The following is an 18,785-nucleotide window of genomic DNA, read 5'->3' as shown; positions in this document are numbered from 1 at the left end:
TGAGAGAGGAGCCCTTGTCTGTTTTGTTCCCTGCTGCTTCCCCAGCACCCAGAGCGGAGCCTGCACACAGCAGGTGCTCAGTAAGTGCTGAGTAGAGAAGAGTCAGCCACAAGGAGGAGAGCATTCTCTGGAGGCAGGAGTAACATTGGGCCATACGACTGATCAAGTCACTCAGACTATTAGTCCCTCATTCCTGGACCAAGAGGGCTGGTCAGGATTGGAAAAGGTGAGTTGTGGAGCTGGCAGACTGGACTTCTAGATTTTTCCACTGTTTCCCAGCCAGGTGACCCTGAGCAAATAACACGACCTCCCCAGGCCTCAACTCCGTGATCTATGGAAGGGGCTGAAGTTAGGGGCACCCACCCCAACACCCGACACTTAGCTGTTGCTCAGACAATGGAGGGCATTCTTATTGACTTGTTGTCACAAGCAGGGGACAAAGGAGGCCCATGCCATACTCACCGCTCACTATGAGTTGAGTGCCTGGTCCAGACTTAAACTCCACATCAGGGGTCCCTCTCTGGAACTTCACACAGTAGTAGGTTCCGCTGTCTGCTGGGGTGACGTTACTGATGCGGATGGAAAAGTCCAAGTTGTTTCTCTTTGTGGTGTCTGCAACATTTGTCACTCGGGGGTAGTGACCTCCTCTGAAACTGAAGATTAACTCCCAGGCTGGCCCTGTTCCCCTGAACCACTCAACCGGCCCACTGGGGAGCAGGGAGGTCAGGGTGCAGCGCAGAGTAGCTGTCTGTCCAGCTGCGACAGACACTGACTTCTCAGGCTGGATCACCTGCAGCTCCGTCTCACCTGCCACACCTGGAGGGAAAACAAAGATCATCCTGATGTGATCCTGGATGTCTCCTCATGTGTGTATCCACAGCTCACTGACTGAGTGCACAACGTGAGCGGGCCTTGAGCTCGGCACGTTGCATGTACATGGCATGCAGACCTCACCACGAGCCTGTAACTTGAGACTGTATCACAAATGAGGATGAAGTCACAGAGACTCAGTGATGTGGCACAGAGCAGGTCTGACTTTGCAGTTGGATTTCCTGCCTTGGTGACTAGCCAGTGTCTGGAGACATCAAGAAATATGAAATCATTCCTTCTTACTTGAATGTCCTAAAAACCAGGCAGGGATTTAAATCAGAGGAGCAGACTGCTGTGGCCCGACTCATACACCCAGTGTTCTTTTCCATTTCTTAACTACTCCTCAGGGAGAAAATCCGAGGTTCACCCTTGCAGAGTGTGAGCTGGTAAAACCCATGCTCTTAGTATTATTTGCAACCAAATATGCCTCCTCAGGAGAGCACGTGCTATTACAGACAGAAGAAGATTGGGGTCGGCAAGCTGAACTGCTAAGACAAAAATGGGAAGAAATAGGAATGCACCATGGAGGGAGAAATGAGGGAACATGGGAGGGAAGAGGTCAGAGGGATCAGAGAGTCAAGAGGGGCCAAGGCAAGGGGAAAACTCTACCATTTGTGTATCTATAATCCTCCTATTTCCATCTCTGGCCCAGGCCTTGCCTCTGAACTATGATTTGGATGTCCAAAAACACCATTTGACTTTTTCGTTAGATAGAAGTAAACCTGTCACAGTAACATGTCCTAAACCGAACTCAGTTTCCCACACATGCTTGCATATCTCAGCTGAGGCGCCTTTATTTTCCCAGATGCTTAGCTCCCAACCCTTGGGTGTCTTTCTTTCCCACCTCAAGTCCTATGCACCAGGACACCTAAGGACTCCCCTGCTGCATGCACCCACAATCTGACCTCTTTCCCCTTCCTCCTGGCTGCTGTCTTGGTGCTTTTCCTCGTTTGCTTGGATGTCTTGAGTGCTCTAGCTGCTTCTATCTATGCCCTGTGGTACTCCATTCTCAAACAAATGCTAGGATACTCTAAAACTCACACCAGATTATGTCATTTCTGTTTTCCAAACCTTGCAATAGCCACCATTTCATTCAGAATAAAAGCCCAGATCCTTGAGCAGAGCAAGAGGATTCTACTCTCATGCTGTTCCCATGCTGTCCAGGAAGGCTCTTCCCCCAGAAAATCACATGGCTCACTCCCCCACCTTCTTACAATCTTTGCTCAAGTCTACCTTCTCTATGATGCCCACCCAGGCTGCCCATTCAAATACATCTTACCCTGAAGATTCTCTCATTGTCATATCCAGCTGTACTGTCATGTGTTTTCCTTCACATTCATCACTTTATGTATTCTGTGTTATTGACTGATTTGTTGTGTCTGTTGTCTCCTGTCCTTTCCCCCACTATGATAGGACTTCTACGAAGGCCACTTCTTTGTCTCTTTTATCATTAATATGCCCTATGTTCATGTAACAGTTCTTGTCCCCTAGTAGGTATATAGTTAATATTTGTATAATGTCTGAATTGCCCAATGTGACCCCTTTCTTACACCACGAAGTCTATTTTCAGTGGAGAATTTCTCGGGACATTATATCAGAAGCTGAGTTTCCCACATAGATGACTTGGAGGAAAGAAACAGTTGCATATACCCAGAAAGCAGAAGCATCTGATAGAAGCAAACTACATGTATTCTTCACCACACCAAACCCTTCCCCACACTGATTAGAAGTTCTGCAGAAATCTCATGGGATGGAAGTGGGGCCTTAGTGTTTGAAAAGAGCAATGGTTAGACCTGTGAGATCCAGAATCAGACTGCCTTGGTTCAAATCCTAGCCCTACCATTTATACCGAGTGACCTTGGACTTTTCTGTGCCTCCTTTTCTTATCTGCAAGGTAGGGGTGACAAGAATGTCTACCTTGGATGCAAAGACACATGACATAATGGACAGGCATTTACAAGTGTGTGTGGCACATGGTGAGTACTCAGGAATTTAGAAAGTTATCACTCATGAGATTTCCTGAGGCATGGAAATATCAGTGGACACTAGATGATTCTGATCGTGGTATGCATATGGATATAATTTTAGATGCAGATCACACAGGCAGGAGTCTCTGAATTTTTATTCCTTTCTTTCCCCGCCCACTTGAGTCCAGCATGGAGGGATCTCTAAGGTAGTAATGCACAAGATTCTAATCATTTTACCAAGAGAGAAATTTGTTTAACTTAAGAGATTGGTAGAGGGTGAGAAGTAGGTTTAGAGAATTAAAAAAGAGGGTGAGTACCTGAGAGACAGGGAACCAAACATCTGTTCAATGTGCATCTCACATAGACTGGATGTGATATGAGGAGAAAAAACAAAGTGTTTTCAAAAATCCCATGTCTGTGGGCATATGCATGGGCGTACCCTTCCCTATGCCCACTCCTATGCGTGTGCACACACACACATGCACACACACACACACACGTAAGTGCATTCCCTGTATATGGAAAGTGTAGCCTAGCATGCTAGTATACAGATTGTTTTGAGGATTAAGTGAATTATAATACTTGTTAAACTTCAGTGACAATTTGGCACATTGGAAACATCCAGCGCATCATTAACAAAAGTTTGTGAGTACATACAGCATAAGTGGAACTCTGGAGACCTCTGAGTGTGATAAGTGATGGCTATTCTTCTGTTTGCCTCTCTGTGTTTTCTGATGTTTCTGCAATTAGCCTCCACTGAGGAGCCAAGCAGCATAAGATGGGGAACGGAATGAACTGTTGATTTGAGTGGCCTGGACAGGAATCCCAGCTGCTCCACTGACTCAGGGAGGTGACACTGGGCTAGTTCCTCTCTTCTCCTCAGTTTCCCCATCTGCAAATCTGGAGTACAGTCTGAGCTATCAGGCAAGGATGTTGTGAATATTAGATCAATGAACACACACAAAGTTGTCATTGTTACCAATTGCATCAACTATTTGGATGCTTCTGGTAACCAGCTGCAGGTGATGGATCCATAGAGGAAATGCTCAGATCCCTGACTTCATGCTCTCAGATGATACCCAATCTGTGACCTTCTGTGGAGGGTCTGGGTAGCATACCTGTGCTTACCTGGAGGCCCTAAATGTCCAAGGGTGGGGGAAGGTCGACGGGGCAGGGAATGGGGAGTCTCCCCCAAGGCAATGCTTACCTGTGAGTCCCAACAGCAGAGCCAGCAGCAGGTAAGGAAGGCAGGGCCTGGAGGTGGGGACCAGCATTGTGGAGGACTGTGGATCCTGCTCTCTGCAAATGTGTGTGCTGAGGAGATGGGACCTCTGTTCTGTGGAGAAGAAAACTCCGCCCCTCCTGTGATATAAGAGGAAGAGTCCATGATGCAGTGATATGGCTGTGGGGCAGCAATCTACTTCTGGATTGTGAAATAGAAGTCAGGCAGAGAAGGCCTCACATGGTGAGAAGGGCCTCTTCTTACATTTTTTAAATTTATTTTTTATTATTATTAAGTTATGTAGTCATCATGGAGTACATCAGTAGTTTTCGATGCAGTGTTCCATGATTCATTGTTTCTTTATAACACCCAGTGCTCCATGCAGTACAGGCCCTCCTTAATACCCATCACCAGGCTAACCCATCCCCCACGCCCCTCCCCTCTAACACCCTCAGTTTGTTTCCCAGAGTCCATAGTCTCTCATGGTTTGTCTCCCCCTCTGATCTCCCCCCTTTTCTTTTTCTCTTCCTTCTCCTAATGTCCTCCATGCTATTTTTTATGTTCCACAAAAAAGTGAAACCATATGATAATTGGCTTTCTCTGCTTCACTTAATTCACTTAGCATAATCTCCTCCAGTTCCATCCATGTTGATGTAAAAGTTGAGTAAAAATGCTTTGATGGCTGAGTAATATTCCATTGTATATATGGACCACTTCTTCTTTATCCATTCATCTGTTGAGGGGCATCTCAGCTCTTTCCCAGTTTGGCTATTGTGGACATTGCTGCTATGAACATTGGGTGCATGTGGCCCTTCTTTTCACTACATCTGTATCTTTGAGGTAAATGCCCAGTAGTGCAATTGCTGGGCCATAGGGTAGCTCTATTTTTACCTTTTTGAGGAACCTGCACACTGTTTTTCAGAGTGGCTGTACCAACCAAATGTGTAAGAGGGTTCCCCTTTCTCCACAACCTCTCCAACATTTGTTATTTCTTGCCTTGTCAATTTTTACCATTCTGACTGGTATAAGGTGGTATCTCAATGTGGTTATCATTTAAATTTCCCTGATGGATAATGATGATGAACATTTTTCATATGCCTGTTAGGAATTTCTTGTCTTATTTGGAGAAGTGTCTGTTCATGTTTTCTGCCCATTTTTGGACTTGATTATTTGTTTTTTGGGTGTTGAGTTTCAAATGTTTTTTCTAGATCTTGGATATCAGCCCTTTATCTGTAGTGTCATTTGCAAATATCTTCTCCCATTCCGTGGGTTGCCTCTTTGTTTTGTTGACTGTTTCCTTTGCTGTGCAGAAACTTTTGATCTCAATGAAATTCCAAAAGTTAATTTTCACTTTTGTTTCCCTTGCCTTTGGAGACGTGTCTTGAAAGAAGTTGCTGTGGCCGATGTCGAAGAGGTTACTGCCTATGTTCTCCTCTAGGATTTTGATGGATTCCTGTCTCACCTTGAGGTCTTTCATCCATTAGATTTTAAGCTAAAGACTGTAGTTAGAGATACAGAAAGACACTGTATCATTCTTAAAGGGTCTATCCCACAAGGATAGATCCAAGAGGGTCTAATAATTGTAAATACTATGCCCCAACATGGCAGCAGCCTACTACACATGCCAACTGTTAACCAAAATAAAGAGACATATTGATAATAATACATTAATAATAGGTGACCTCAACACTCCACTCTCAGCAATAGACAGATCATCTAAGCAGAAAATCAACAAAGAAACAAGAGCTTTGAATGACACACTGGACCAGATGGACACACTGGACACAGACCACTTGGGCCTGTGTCCCACCTCCTGAGCCAGGACACTTGGTGGTCGTTGGCCTGTGGCTTCAATCTGCACCAGCCTCCACAGAAAGCTACTGAGCTGGAGGAAGAAATGGGTTCTTCAGGGCTTAAAACATTTTGGGGTTGAATGAGGTGTGCTCCAGAAATGACTCCCTATTCCACCCCTTTATTGATGGAATGGTAAACTTAGCCCACATGCACAGTGCAGTGTGGACCTCGGAAATTTTATGTGCTTAGGGTGTGTGGTTGGTTCAGTTGGTGGAGTGAGCAACTTTGATCTTGCGGTTGTGAGTTTGGACCCCAAGTTCAGTGTAGAGATTACTTAAACAAGAAATAAAATCTTTATTAAAAAAAGAAGTTGTGTGTGCTTGCCTCCAACAAAAAGCATCATTTCCTCCATTCTTCCAGGAGAGGAAATGGGTTTTATGTCCCAGAGATCACACTCCCAGGCATATATCTGAGCAAAATGAAGACCATGCCTTCACACAATCTCTGCGTGAATGTTTAGAGCAGCTTTCTTTGTAATGGGCAAAAATTGGCAACATGCAAAATGCCCAGTGATAAGTGAATGGTTGAACAATCTGGTGCATTCCTACCAGGAAATACTACTCAGCAATAAAAAGGAATAACTATCTGCATGTGCACAACTTGTAAGTTTCCAAAGGCATCATGTGGAGTGAACAAAATCAAACTCAAAATGTCCATACTGTGTATTTCCACTTCCACAACATTCTTGAAGTTATAGAGAACAGATTGGCATGTGCCAGAGATTTGGGTGGTGGGGCTGGCTTCACTAAGAAAGGCTAGCACAAGGGTAAGCTCTGCAGCTGTGAAACTGTTCTTTACCCTGAATATGGTGATGACTGCACAAAATACACTTGAGCGAATCAATGGAAACAAAAACTGGGAATGCTACAAGGTTGAGACACTTGATGTAATAAGCACTGGGTGTTATATGTTACTGGTGAAACACTAAATTCTACCGCTGAAACTCATACTACACTATATGTGAACTAACTTTAAATAAAATCTTGAAGGAAAAAAAGATTTAAGCTATAAAACACAATGTCATTGCCATTATAATGTGGATACTGACTATGACGTTATATAAAATTAAAATATTAAGGTGGTGGGGTAGAAATACGCACATGTGCTGTGGGGTCCGTAGTAACAAAGCATTGCATCCCTATCATTCAGAGTTGGAAGTCAGTGAATAATGCCTATGGGTGAGAAGACAAGCTGAGACAATGTAAGCATGCTCTATGATATCTGGCAATAGAATCTAGAAGAATCAGTTAAAAATAATCAAATAAAGGAGTGGAAAATGGTTGCTTCTGGGAGATGGAAAACAGGGAGGTCAGGAAGCTCCAGTTCTCATATGAAGAATGTATAGAATAATTTGCCTCTTGAAGCGTGTGCATGTGCAACTCTAATGAAGGTAAAAACTAATCTAGGTCCTTGAAAAAAGATGGTGGAGGAGTAGGGACCCAATTCCACTGGTCCCCAGAATTGCGCTGGATATCTACCAGACCACTCTGAGCACCCACGAAATCAGCCTGAGCTGTAAGAAGATCTGGATCTCTACAAACAGAATATCGCAGGCGGTTGGTTTCGAGGTACGAAGCTGGGAACCGTGATTCTGCGGGCAGTTATCAGAGGATAAACAGCTGCGGGCAGGAGCCTGGCTGTGGGGATCCTACACTGCTGGGGAGTGACAGCTTCGCGTGCTGGGGACGGGGCACAGACTCGCAGACCGATAGCGGTGGAGAGAGAACTTTAGGGCAGCCCCTGGGGCGGACACCTGAAGCGGCAGGGCCGGCAGGTGCGAACTGGGAGTGGCTGGCGATTTTAGAAGCACAAAGGGCAGAGACGTGCCCAGACCTGGAGGCAGGACTGGGGGTGCTGCGGAGGGGCGCACAACCCAGGACGCTGCAGTTTATAGCAGCACGGACAGAAATGGAGACAAGTGTGGCCTGGAGAGCTCACTGAAGAACAGACTGCGATCTCTCTGCTGAGGCAGAGGGTTGGAAACGGTCTCTTCTGCTCTGACTCTCGGAAGAGATGTGGAAACCAGCCAGGGAAAGGCACCAGAGAACAAAAGCCTCCAAAAACTGGTTCCCACTGAGCCCATCCGCCGCCACAGGGGGCAGGGCAACATCACCCAAACAGGGTTGTCTGAGTAACTGCAGGGCAGGCCCCTCCCCCAGAAGACAGGCTGGGAGAACAAGAGGCCAGCAAGCCTAAGGTCCCAAGAAGACAGGTGCATCTTGCTTGGGTTCTGGTCAATAATTTGGACTCTCAAACACCCATCAACAGAATGACTAGGAGGAGGAACCCCCAAAATAGAAAAGACTCAGAGATTATGACTTATGCAGCAGATTTACAAATGGATGCAGATATAACCAAGATGTCTGAGATGGAATTCAGGCTAGCAATTGTGAAGACAATAGAATCTCTAAGGGCAGAAATGAAAGCTGAATTGGCAAATTTAAAAATGATATCAATGAGACACATTCTGACTCTAGATTGCACCCGCAGGGGCCCGGGAACCACTTACGGGAAGCCCCGGCAGTTCCCCTGTAAATGACTGCTCTCCAGGCTTCCTGATCTGCCCAAATCTCCTACTAGCCCTCCTAGAGCAAGCCGCCCTGCCACCAAGCCAGAGAGAGACACACAGAGAGAGGGAACACAAGCAAGGAGTGGGAGAGGGAGAAGCAGGTTTCCCATGGAGCAGGGAGCCTGATGTAGGGCTCCATCCCAGGTCTCTGGGATCATGAACTGAGCTGAAGGTGCCCCTGTGGTGAATCAAGGAACCCAATCTGTGACAGTCGGTGGTAGGAGGGACCCAAGAGAGCCCACTTAAGGACAGGATTTGGAGCAGGATCACACAGATGCATGGCAGGCAATGAGGACCCCATTACTGATGATGAGCCTTACTAAATACAGAGAAGACATGAAAACCTGAATACACACAATATGGAAGACAGAGACAGTATGTTTAAAAGACTCCTTTTACCCCATGGCTGATGGCATTAATGGCTAAGAGAAAATTGCCACAGACTTATCTGATGACCGGACTTGTTTCACCATCCTGTTTCAAGGAGATGTGTCAACAAAGGCTATAGTTAGGACATTTTTTTCTGTGTGGATACATGAAGTGGGTGGCTGGGTTTTGAGCAAATCTGAAAAGGTCATGGCAACTGTCAGAATAATTGCAAACACCATATGGTGGGTCTGAAATACGGTTCTAACACAGGAAATATGCAGGGAGATCATGGATATGCAGGAAACATGCTCCCAGAGACCATGAGTCTCCAGAATGATTCTTCCCAGGCCTCCACAAGCAACCCTCACCACATCACCTACCGGTGGCATTTTCAAGTTTCTGTACTCTCTATTCCTAAAAAGATTCTCTATCATCTTTTACAAAGAAATTTAATCACAAGCAGAAAAAGTATATAATTTACCTTGATGTACCTATTCCCCAGTTTCAATAAGGATCGATATGTGGCTATTTCCACCGTTCACATATTATTTTGAAGCAGATACCTGATCACGTAACTGGATCTGCAGATATTCTAGTATATATCTCTAGAAGTCAACAACTCTTTTTAAAAACTGCAAAACCAGTATTACAAATAAAATGAACATTTCCTTAGTAAAAAAATGATATCAATGAGATCCAATCTAATCTAGATAATCTAACAGCTTGGTAAGTGAGGCAGAAGAATGAATAAGTGACCTGGAAGACAATTTAATAGATAAAAAGGGAAAAGAGGAGGCCAGGTAAAAACAACTCAGAATCCATGAAAATAGAATCAAAGAAATAAGTGACACCATGAAGCCTTCCAATGTCAGAATTATTGGAATCCTGGAGAGGGTGGAGAGAGAGAGAAGACTACAAGATATATTTGAGCAAATCATAGCTGAGAATGTCTCTAATCTGGGGAATGAAACAAACATTCGTGTCCTAGAGGCAGAGAGGACCCCTCCCAAGATCAAGGAAAACAGGCCAACAGCCCGGCATGTAATAGTAAAACTCGCAAATCTTAGAATGAAGGAAACCATCTTAAGGGCAGTTAGGGGCAAGAGATTCCTTACGTACAGAGGGAGGAACATCAGAATAACATCAGGCCTATCCACAGAGACCTGGCAAGCCAGAAAGGCCTGGCGAGACATATTCAGGGTACTAAACGAGAAGAACGTGCAGCCAAGAATACTTTATCCGGCAAGGCTGTCATTTAGAATGGATGGAGAGATGCGGAACTTCCAAGACCGGCAGAAACTGAAAGAGTATGTGACCCCTAAGCCGGCCCTGCAAGAAATATTAAGGGGGGTTCTATAAAAGGAGAAAGACCCCAAGAGTGATATACAACAGAAATTTACAGGGACAATCTATAAAAACAATGTCTTCACAAGCAACACGATGACAATTAATTCATATCTTTCAATAATCACTCTCAACGTGAATGGCCTAAATGCTCCCATAAAATGGCACAGGGTTGCAGATTGGATAAAAAGACAGGACCCATCCATACGCCGTCTACAAGAGACTCATTTTGAACCTAAAGATACATCCAGACTGAAAGTGAAGGGATGGAGATCCATCTTCCACGCCAGCAGACCTCAAAAGAAAGCTGGGGTAGTAATTCTTATATCAGACAAATTAGATTTTAAACTAAAGTCTGTAGTTAGAGACACAGAAGGACACTATATCATCTTTTTTTTTATTATGTTATGTTAATCACCATACATTACATTATTCGTTTTTGATGTAGTGTTCCATGATTCATTGTTTGCATATAACACCCAGTGCTCCATGCAGAACGCGCCCTCCTTAATACCCATCACCAGGCTAGCCCATCCCCCCTCTCTCCTCCCCTCTAGAACCCTCAGTTTATTTCTCAGAGTCCACTGTTTCTCATGGTTCGTCTCCCCCTCCGATTTCCCCCCCTTCATTCTTCCCCTCCTGCTATCTTCTTCTTCTTTTTTTTTAAACATATAATGTATTATTTGTTTCAGAGGTACAGGTCTGTGATTCAGTAGTCTTACACAATTCACAGTGCTCACCATAGCACATCCCCTCCCCAATGTCTATCGCCCAAGCACCCCATCCCTCTCATCCCCCACCACTCCAGCAACATGTTTGTTTCCTGAGATTAAGAATTCCTCATATCAGTGAGGTCATATGATACATGTCTTTCTCTGATTGACTTATTTCACTCAGCATAATACCGTCCATTTCCATCCATGTCGTTGTAAATGTCAAGATCTCATTCCTTTTGATGGCTGCATAATATTCCATTGTGTATATATACCACCTCTTCTTTATCCATTCATCTGTCGATGGACATCTTGGCTCTTTCCACAGTTTGGCTATTGTGGACATTGCTGCTATAAACATTGGGGTGCATGTACCCCTTCAGGTCCATACATTAGTATCTTTGGGGTAAATACCCAGTTGTGCAATTGCTGGATCCTATGGTAGCTCTATTTTCAACTGTTTGAGGAACCTCCATACTGTTTTCCAGAGTGGTTGCACCAGCTTGCATTCCCACCAACAGTGTAGGAGGGTTCCCCTTTCTCCACATCCCCGCCAACATCTGTCGTTTCCTGACTTGTTAATTTTAACCATTCTGACTGGTGTGAGGTGGTATCTCACTGAGGTTTTGATTTGGATTTCCCTGATGACGAGCGATGTTGAGCACTTTTCCATGTGTCTGTTGGCCATTTGGATGTCTTTTTGGAAAAATGTCTGTTCATGTCTTCTGCCCATTTCTTGATTGGATCATTTGTTCTTTGGGTGTTGAGTTTCATAAGTTCTTTATATTTACCAGCCCTTTATCTGATATGTCATTTGCAAATATCTTCTCCCATTCTGTCGGTTGTCTTTTGGTTTTGTTGACTGTTTCTTTCGCTGTGCAAAAGCTTTTTATCTTGATCAAGTCCCAGTAGTTCATTTTTGCCCCTGCTTCCCTTGCCTTTGGTGATGTTTCTAGGAAGATGTTGCTGTGGCTGAGGTTGAAGAGGTTGCTGCCTGTGTTCTCCTTTAGGATTTTGATGGACTCCTGTCTCACATTTAGGTCCATGTTGAGTCTCTTTTTGTGTGTGGTGTAAGGAAATGTTCCAGTTTCTTTCTTCTGCCTGTGGCTGTCCAATTTTCCAACACCATTTGTTGAAGAAACTGTCTTTTTTCCATTGGACATTCTTGCCTGCTTTGTCAAAGATTAGTTGACCATAGAGTTGAGGGTCCATTTTGGGGGTCTCTATTCTGTTCCATTGATCTATGTGTCTGTTTTGTGCCAGTTCCATACTGTCTTGATGATGACAGCTTTGTAATAGAGCTTGAAGTCCAGAATTGTGATGCCGCCAGTTTTGCTTTTCTTTTTCAACATTCTTCTGGCTATTCGGGGTCTTTTCTGGCTCCATTCAAAAATTTTAGGATTAGGCGGCGGCATTGGTGGCAGCGATATGGGGCCAGAGGCCGGCGGCAGAAGCAGTGCTCACGGGCGGGGGCCTGGGCCCCTGAGCACTCCGCCGCCTAGGGAGCAGGAGCGGAAGCTCTAGCAGGAGAAGATCTCTGGGGTGGTGAAGAGCATCCACTGGAGGCTCCGCAAGAAGTACCGGAAGTGGGAGATTTTGATAAGATCTGGCGAGAACATTGTGAGGATGAGGAAACACTTTGTAAATATGCTGTTGCGATGAAAAATTTGGCAGATAACCATTGGGCAAAAACTTGTGAGTGCGAAGGTCTTATTGAATGGTGTTGTAGTGTATGCAGAGAATATTTCCAAAATGATGGGAAGAGAAAAGCACTTGAAAAAGATGAAAAAAGAGCTGTACTCGCCACTAAGACCACTCCAGCCGTAAATACCCACGAGTCTTCTAAACTTGAAGGTCGTTTAACCAACCTCAGCTTTACAAACCCTGAATTTATAACTGAGCATCCCAGGGGTTACTGCTCACTCCTGCTTGCTGTCTGGAGGCCCAGTGTTTGCTCACCTCCCACTCTGACACTGACAAGCTCATCTCACTGAAGGTTGCTACAGACCACAGGAAAGATCAGATTACTTGATGTTGGCAGCTGCTTTAACCCATTTCTGAAGTTTGAAGAATTTCTAACTGTTGGCATAGACATTGTACCTGCTGTAGAGAGTGTATATAAATGTGACTTCCTGAACTTACAGCTTCAGCAGCCACTCCAGCTTGCACAGGATGCTATAGATGCCTTTTTGAAGCAGCTGGAAAAACCCTATTGATTCTCTTCCTGGAGAACTTTTCCATGTGGTGGTTTTCTCTCTCCTTTCTTATTTTCCATCACCTTACCAACGATGGATTTGCTGCAAGAAAGCCCATGAACTGTTAGTGTTAAATGGTTTATTGCTTATCATCACACCTGATTCCTCCCATCAGAACCGTCATGCTATGATGATGAAAAGCTGGAAGATTGCTATAGAATCCCTGGGCTTTAAATGTTTCAAGTTTTCAAAATTTTCACATATGCATTTGATGGCATTTAGAAAAATCTCCCTAAAAACCACAAGTGACTTGGTTAGTAGGAACTACCCAGTGATGTTATATATTCCTCAAGATTTCAACAGTATAGAAGAGGAGGAATATTCTAACCCTTCCTGCTACTTTCGATCAGATATAGAAGATGAACAACTAGCATATGGTTTCACAGAGCTTCCTGATGCGCCATACGACTCAGATTCTGGAGAAAGTCAAGCCAGCTCTATTCCTTTCTATGAGCTAGAAGATCCCATATTACTTTTAAGTTGATATCAAAGTATAAGGCCCTTTCAGTCCAGACTTCTAAACTAATTGCTTACACTAATCGGAAATACTAACATGAACTCAGTACTTAAAACCTGGTTTGCATAGAAGAAATGCAAAGGTTTACAGAGTTGCAATTTTTTTCTACTTCTGGATTTTAAAATTTATTCTTATATAGAAAGCTTAAAGTTTTATGCAGAGTGACTCCTGTCATAGCAGAAACCACTGCTACTTTAGCATTTAGCACTAAGATATCATAGAAAGGTACCTTTTTTTCTTTAGTGCTATTGTGAAAATGAAGCATAACTTGCTATGTATTTTCCTTTTTTAATCTTTTCAGTGTTGACTTTAAACCATTGCAATGAGAAAGATATGTAGAAAGCTGTAGCTTGCACTTTGATGACTCACAAGTTAAATGTGACACAGAGCTAGATTAGTTTAGTTGTTTTGTGAGGCACTTATTCTCTTTTCTAGCTAAATTGTTATCTGTTACAGAAAGCCATTTTCTGTTCAGTTTTGTCTGATGATCCAGCATTTCCTCAACTTTTTGGAATTTTTTTTTCTCATTTGGCAGCATCAGACATTTGGGGAAAGATTTCCCCCAAGTATGTATTCTAATTTCATTAGTACAGTACAATAAACACCATTGCCAAAGTAGAATGTTCATATCTTTCATATTGATTTAGGCCTTGGTGTTAAGTATATTTAACTGTGAGAGTTCACTCTTACCTTTTTTAAATTTAGGTTTCATTTACAAAATTTTCTATTTAAGCAAGGAACAATACTCAATCCTGACCTGAAACACCTTTGTGAAAGGGTTTGCACTTGTAAGAGTTTATGTTCTGTCTAGACCAACCTTGTTAGGGTTCTCACCTTTCCATTAAGGAGGTGTGCTGCACTACAAGTCTGGAATTATATAGAAAAATTTTAAATTAACCCTCTGCTAGCAATCTCATAAAATGGTTTTGACCTTTCGGTATTCTAATTTCTATCAAAATTCTAGCAGAAAATTTTCTTTGAATATATAAACCATTAGTTGGCTGTGGGAATTTTCCCTTTCCACATTGATAAATGACTTTGTGTTTCTGAATCAGAAGCAGATGATTAAGGAGAAAAATATGTCCAAACAAGACAAAATTAGATTAAATAGCTAAGAACATTTGGTCCACATTGTCTTGTCAGCCAGCAATTGTCATGTAAGCGGTCATTTTTAAGAGTGCTACTGTGTGGATTTTTTTTTCAAGTGGTTATTACGTTAAAATTACCTCATACTGAGGTTTTTGCACTGAAATATCACAGTTTCAGAATTCATGGTTAATGCGTCTGTGTGCGTGTGTGCGTGTGTGTGTGTGTGTGTATTTTTAAAGGAAACTTGCATTTTCGATAGTTAAACTAAATTTAGTTAAACTAAATTTCATAAATGCACTTCTTTACTCTGGTAAAACTGATGTTTTGTGCTTATTGTGAGTTGTTGTAGTTAACTTTGAATGTCAAACTTTATTTAGAAAGACAAAATTACCCTTTAAGATATCAATGTTTGGGTATATATATACCCAATATTTCAAATTAAATTTCACGTTCTAAATTAATCAAAGTAACAGGATTGTAATTAACATAAAAAGTCAGTTGAATGAATGCAATAAATTTTGATTGCTCAAATATGCCAAAAGTAGCTTGAAATGTTTCATTTACTTTCAATAGCTTCAGAGCCCTTAATAATTAAGATTGACTTTTCCTTCCAATTAAGCACTACCGGTAACATCTTTATCTCCCCCAGAAGAAGGGGGAAAAAAACCCCACTGTGTTCAGGTAACACAAAACTGTGTTTTGGTAGTACCTCTTTTACCCATACTGCCCATTTCCCTTGATTTGGCTAAATATGATCTTTAAGGAGAAAACAATGTATCTAATTAAAGTGCTTTGAAAGTAAATGAAAACCATGCTTTTGAGAGGCTGGTGTAAGTATGACCTTGGAGTCAGCCTTTGTGTTAACAGCTAACATGTTGGTGCTATAAATTCTTCTGATTGTTTACAGATGTTGATTCTGCTTATGCTCCAAAGTGTGCATGATGTATTTTAAGTAGTACTTTAAAGAAAAGTCTCTTTATAAAACCTACTCCCACTTAGTATAAATTTGTTTGGATTTATAAATATCATTTGTTACCGTAAATTCAGCTTCATATTAGGTTGGTACAGGAATTAAACTAATACATATTCCACCAAAGCCAATTGAACATTTAAGTGTTAAAATATAAGCAGTCCTGTGGCTTGGTGCCAGATTACATATGTAATGACAAGAGAAGTTAACAAAGCCTTCTAATACTGAATGGGTACTCCTGAGAATGATTTCATTTGGATATAAATAAGTTTTAAGGGGTCTCCCTGTCTCACAACAGGATTCTCCAAAATAATTTGGAGTTTCAAAACTAAATGATCATTTGGTTAGATTCTTCAGGATCATGACTAGATCAAAAATGGTTTATATCATAGTTGCCAAAGGTGGGAGATAGCATACCTGAAAATGTATGTTTGTGTTTGTTGTATTTTTTCACATTTTCTGAACAAAGCACATTTATTAAAATTTTAAATTTTCAAAAAAATATTTTAGGATTTTTTGTTCCATTTCTTTAAAAAAAGTGGATGGTATTTTGATGGGGATTGCATTGAACGTGTAGATTGCTCTAGGTAGCATTGACATCTTCAAAATATTTGTTCTTCTAATCCATGAGCATGGAACATTTTTCCACTTCTTTGTGTCTTCCTCAATATCTTTCATGAGTATTTTATAGTTTTCTGAGTACAGATCCTTTGCCTCTTTGGTTAGATTTATTCCTAGGTATCTTATGGTTTGGGGTGCAATTATAAATGGGATTGACTCCTTAATTTCTCTTTCTTCTGTCTTGTTGTTGGTGTATAGGAATGCCACTGATTTCTGTGCATTGATTTTATATATTGCCACTTTACTGAATTCCTGTATGAGTTCTAACAGTTTTGGGGTGGAGTCTTTTGGGTTTTCCACATAAAGTATCATATCATTTGCAGAGTGAGAGTTTGACTTCTTTGCCGATTCAGAAGCCTTTGATTTCTTTTTGTTGTCTGATTGCTGTGGCTAGGACTTCCAATACTATGTCGAATAGCAGTGGTGATAGTGGACATCCCTGCCGTGTTCCTGAAATTAGGGGGAAAGCTCTCAGTTTTTCCCCATTGAGAATGATATTTGCTGTAGGTTTTTCATAGATGGCTTTTAGGATATTGAGGTCTGTACCCTCTATCCCTATACTCTGAAGAGTTTTGATCGAGAAAGGTTGCTGTACTTTGTCAAATGCTTTTCCTGCATCTATTGAGAGGATCATATGGTTCTTGTTCTTTCTTTTATTAATGTACTGTATCACATTGATTGATTTGTGGATGTTGAATCAACCTTGCAGCCCAGGGATAAATCCCACTTGGCCATGGTGAATAATCCTTTTAATGTACTGTTGGATCCTATTGGCTAGTACTTTGGGGAGAATTTTTGCATCCATGTTCATCAAAGATACTGGTCTGTAATTCTCCTTTTTGATGGGGTCTTTGTTGGGTTTTGGGATCAAAATAATGGTGGGCTCATAAAACGAGTTTGGAAGTTTTCCTTCCATTTCTATTTTTTGGAACAATTTCAGAAGAATAGGTATTAATTCTTCTTTAAATGTTTGCTAGAATTCCCCTGGGAAGCCATCTGGCCCTGGGCTTTTGTTTGTTGGGAGATTTTTGATGACTGCTTCAATTTCCTTAGTGGTTATAGGTCTGTTCAGGTTTTCTATTTCTTCCTGATTCAGTTTTGGTAGTTGATACTCTCTAGGAATGCATCCATTTCGTCCAGATTATCTAATTTGCTGGAATATAGTTGCTCATAGTATGTTCTTATAATTGTTTGTATTTCTTTGGTGTTGGTTGTGATCTCTCCTCTTTCACATTCATGATTTTATTGATTTGGGTCATTTCTCTTTTCTTTTTGATAAGCCTGTCCAGGAGTTTAACAATCTTGTGAATTCTTTCAAAGAACCAGCTCCTAGTTTCATTGATCTGTTCTACTGTTCTTTTGGTTTCTATTTCATTGATTTCTGCTCTGATCTTTATGATTTCTCTTCTCCTGCTGGGTTTAGGCTTTATTTGCTGTTTTTTCTCTAGCTCCTTTAGGTGTAGGGTTAGGTTGTGTATTTGAGACCTTTCTTGTTTCTTGAGAAAGGGTTGTATTGCTATATACTTTCCTTTTAGGACCGCCTTTGCTGCATCCCAAAGATTTTGAACAGTCATGTTTTCATTTTCATTGGTTTCCATGAATTTTTTAAATTCTTCTTTAATTTCCTGGTTGACCCATTCATTCTTTAGTAGGATGATCTTTAGCCTCCATGTATTGAGTTCTTTCCGACTTTCCTCTTGTGATTGAGTTCTAGTTTCAAAGCATTGTGGTCTGAAAATATGCAGGGAATGATCCCAATCTTTAGGTACCGGTTGAGACCTGATTTGTGACCTAGGATGTGATCTATTCTGGAGAATGTTCCATGGGCACTAGAGAAGAATGTGTATTCCGTTGCTTTGGGATGGAATATTCTGAATATATCTGTGAAGTCTATTTGGTCCAGTGTGTCATTTAAAGTCTTTATTTCCTTGCTGATCTTTTGCTTAGATGATCTGTCCATTTCAGTGAGGGGGGTGTTAGTGTCCCCCACTATTATTGTATTGTTGTTGATGTGTTTCTTTGCTTTTGTTATTAACTGCCTTATATAATTGGCTGCTCCCATGTTAGGGGCATCGATATTTACCATTGTTAGATCTTCTTGCTGGATAGACTCTTTAAGTAGGATATAGTGTCTTTCCTCATCTCTTATTATAGTCTTTGGTTTAAAATCTAATTTGTCTGATATAAGGATTGCCACCCACCCCAGCTTTCTTTTGGTGTCCATTAGCATGCTAAATGGTTTTCCACCCCCTCACTTTCAATCTGGGGGTGTTTTTGAGTCTAAAATGAGTCTCTTGCAGACAGCATATCGATGGGTCTTATTTTTTATCCAACCTGATAGCCTGTTTCTTTTGATTGGGGCATTTATCGCATTTAAATTCAGGGTAACTATGGAAAGATATGAATTTAGTGCCATTGTATTGCC

At 41.8% G+C, this 18,785-nt stretch overlaps 2 pseudogenes across 1 annotated transcript in view; one reads left to right on the top strand and one right to left on the bottom strand.

The window, feature by feature from the left end:
* The window catches only part of LOC114220730 (signal-regulatory protein beta-1-like), a 96,463-nt pseudogene that overhangs the window by 57,287 nt on the left and 20,391 nt on the right, over positions 1-18,785 (bottom strand). Inside the window, exons 3-5 of the transcript XR_015768990.1 lie at positions 13,051-13,205; positions 4,045-4,199; positions 463-816 (exon numbers count right to left, since the gene is read on the bottom strand). The product of XR_015768990.1 is annotated as a signal-regulatory protein beta-1-like (transcript). The remainder of the gene's footprint in view (positions 1-462; positions 817-4,044; positions 4,200-13,050; positions 13,206-18,785) is intronic.
* LOC148163585 (S-adenosylmethionine sensor upstream of mTORC1-like) lies at positions 12,337-13,647 on the top strand (annotated as a pseudogene).

This window comes from Eumetopias jubatus, unplaced genomic scaffold (assembly GCF_037043125.1).
Source record: "Eumetopias jubatus isolate StellerSeaLion01/CBP00866 unplaced genomic scaffold, mEumJub1_p1.0 scaffold_9, whole genome shotgun sequence".
Classification (NCBI taxonomy): Eukaryota; Metazoa; Chordata; class Mammalia; order Carnivora; family Otariidae; genus Eumetopias; species Eumetopias jubatus.
Note: the sequence above shows the minus strand (reverse complement) of the source record. Positions and strands in the feature narration are given on the sequence as shown.